The sequence below is a fragment of the Triticum dicoccoides genome, chromosome 3B (assembly GCF_002162155.2).
Source record: "Triticum dicoccoides isolate Atlit2015 ecotype Zavitan chromosome 3B, WEW_v2.0, whole genome shotgun sequence".
Classification (NCBI taxonomy): domain Eukaryota; kingdom Viridiplantae; phylum Streptophyta; class Magnoliopsida; order Poales; family Poaceae; genus Triticum; species Triticum dicoccoides.
In genome coordinates this window covers 771,487,813-771,491,204 of record NC_041385.1, presented here as the reverse complement: position 1 = coordinate 771,491,204, position 3,392 = coordinate 771,487,813, and positions in this window count along the sequence as shown.

Genomic DNA, 3,392 nt, shown 5'->3' with positions numbered 1-3,392 from the left:
GCCTAGCTAGAAAGGCATTAAAGAAAAGCGCTTGTTGGGAGACAACCCAATATTTATCCTTACTGTTTTTGTGTTTCCACATGATTATGCTACTGTATTAATCATGTTTTATAGCTTTTGTTTCAATAAAGTGCCAAGTAGAACCTTTGGGAAGACTTGGGTGAAGTTTATGTGATCTTGCTGTAGAAAACAGAAACTTTTGCGCTCACGAGCATGGCTGCCATTTTTTACTGAAGAGTGATTTTAGGTTGATTCTTTTTTCAGATGATTAATATACAAATTACAAATATCCATAAATTTATATCATAATTTTTGGGGTTCCATAGGTATACGTTTGATACAGATTACTACAGACTGTTCTGTTTTTGACAGATTCTGTTTTCATTGTGTTGTTTGCTTATTTTGATGCATCTATGGCTAGTATTAAGTGGTATGAACTATAGAGAAGTTGGAATACCGTAGGTTTAACACCAATATGAATTTAGAATGAGTTCATTACAGTACCTAAGTGGTGGTTTTATTTCCTTATACTAACGGAGCTTACGAGTTTTGTGTTGAGTTTTGTGTGGTTGAAGTTTTCAAGTTTTGGGTAAAGATTCGATGGATTATGGAATAAGGAGTGGAAAGAGCCTAAGCTTGGGGATGAACAAGGCACCCCAAGGTAATATTCAAGGACAACCAAGCAACTAAGCTTGGGGATGCCCAGGAAGGCATCCCCTCTTTCGTCTTCGTCTATCGGTAACTTTACTTGGAGCTATATTTTTATTCGCCACATGATATGTGTTTTGCTTGGAGCGTCATTTTATTTTGCTAGTGTTTGCTTTATGTTAGTTAGAATAATGTTTTGCATCTTTAGTTTCAATAAAAAAATTCAAGGATAGCCATTGCCATGCTTATTTTGCTAGTATACATGTTGCTGTTTGAAAACAGAAAGTTTACCGTTGTTGCAAAAATTCCCTAGGAAAGTCAGAGAATGGTATAACATTGAATCTTTTTTCATATTAAGATCTTATAAATTTATTACAGTGGGAATTTTAGTTCATAATTTTTGGAGTCAGGGAAGTATTGTTACTCTTGCATTCTTTACAGACTGTACTGTTTTGGCAGATTGCTTTTATGGGTGCATTGTTTGCATATGTTTGCTTGTTTAATGATTCTATTTGAGGAGAGGAGTATTAAATATACAGAGGCATTTAGTATGCAATGTTGAATAATAATTTTAGTGATTTGTTACAGTAGAAGATGATATGGTTTTGCATTGGTTTATACTAACCTATCTCACGAGTTCTTGTTGAGTTTGTTGTGAATGAAGCTTTTGATAAAAAGAGAAACCGTGACATGAAAGGAATTAAGGAGACACAAAAGCTCAAGCTTGGGGATGCCCAAGGAACCCCAATATAATATTTCAAAAAGTCTCAAGCATCTAAGCTTGGGGATGCCCTGGTAGGCATCCCACCTTTCTTCTTCAACAACTGTCGGTTAGTATCGGTTGAGCCTAAGTTTTTTCTTCTTCACATGAGTTGTGCTATCCTTGCATTGTAGTTTTATTTAGCTTTGCTTGCTGTTTGAATAAGTATCAAGATCTGAAATTATTTAATAAGAGAGAGCCATACACAAATTGGAATTTGCTAGAATACTCTATGTGCTTCACTTATATCTTTTGAGCTTGATAATTTTTGCTCTAGTGCTTCACTTATATCTTTTAGAGCACGGTGGTGGATTTGTTTTAAAGAAACTATTGAACTCTCATGCTTCACTTAGACTATTTTGAGAGTCATTAATAGCATGGTAATTTGCTTAATATTAATATACTTGGTACTCAAGATATGCAAAACTTTCTTATGAGTGTGTTGAATACTAAGATAAGTTTGATGCTAGATAATTGTTTTGAGATATGGAGGTGATAATATCAAAGCAATGCTAGTTGGGGTGATTATGAATTTAAAGAATGCTTGTGTTGAAGTTTGTGATTCCCGTAGCATGCATGTATGGTGAACCGCTTTGTGATGAACTCGGAGCACAATTCTATTTATTGATTGTCTTCCTTATGAGTGGCAGTCGGGGACGAGCGATGGTTTTTTCCTACCAATCTATCCCCCTAGGAGTATGCGTTTAGTGCTTTGGTTTTTGATGACTTCTAAATTTTTGCAACAAGTGCATGAGTTCTTTTGATTAATGTTGAGACCATGGATTATGCGCACTCTCACCCTTCCACCATTGCTAGCCTCTCTAATACCGCACACTTTTCGCCGGTATCATACAACCACCATATACCTTCCTCAAAACAGCCAACATAACTACCTATCATGGCATTTCCATAGCCATTCCGAGATATATTTCCATGCAACTTTCCACCGTTCCGCTCATATGACACACATTACTTTTGTCATATTGCTTTTTGCATGAACATGTAGTTGACATTGTATTTGTGGCAAAGCCACTGTTCATAATTCTTTCGTACATGTCACTCTTGATTCATTGCATATCCCGGTACACCACCAGAGGCATTCATATAGAGTCATATTTTGTTCCAAGTATCGAGTTGTAATTGTTGAGTTGTAAGAAAAATAAGAGTGTGACGATCATCATTATTAGAGCATTGTCCCAGTGGGGAAAGAATGATGGAGACTATGATTACCCCATAAGTAGGGATGAGACTCCGGACTTTATGAAAAATAAAAGAGGCCAAAGAAGCCCAAATAAAAAATAAAATAAAAAGAGGCCAAAGAAGCCCACCAAAAGAAAAAAAAAGAAAAAAATGAGAGAAAAAGAGAGAAGGGACAATGCTACTATCCTTTTTCCACACTTGTGCTTCAAAATGAGCACCATGATCTTCATGATAGAGAGTCTCATATGTTATCACTTTCATATACTAGTGGGAATTTTTCATTATAGAACTTGGCTTGTATATTCCAATGATGGGCTTCCTCAAAAGTGCCCTAGGTCTTCGTGAGCAAGCAAGTTGGATGCACCCCACTAGTTTTCTTTTGTTGAGCTTTCATATACTTATAGCTCTAGTGCATCCGTTGCATGGCAATCCCTACTCACTCACATTGATATCTATTGATGGGCATCTCCATAGCTCGTTGATATGCCTAGTTGATGTGAGACTATCTTCTCCGTTTTGTCTTCTCCACAACCACCATTCTATTACACCTATAGTGCTATGTCCATGGCTCACGCTCATGTGTTGTGTGAAAGTTGAAAAAGTTTGAGATTACTAAAGTATGAAACAATTGCTTGGCTCATCATCGGGGTTGTGCATGATTAAATACTTTGTGTGATGAAGATAGAGCATAGCCAGACTATATGATTTTGTAGGGATAGCTTTATTTAACCATGCTATTTTGAGAAGACATGATTGCTTTGATTAGTATGCTTGAAGTATTATT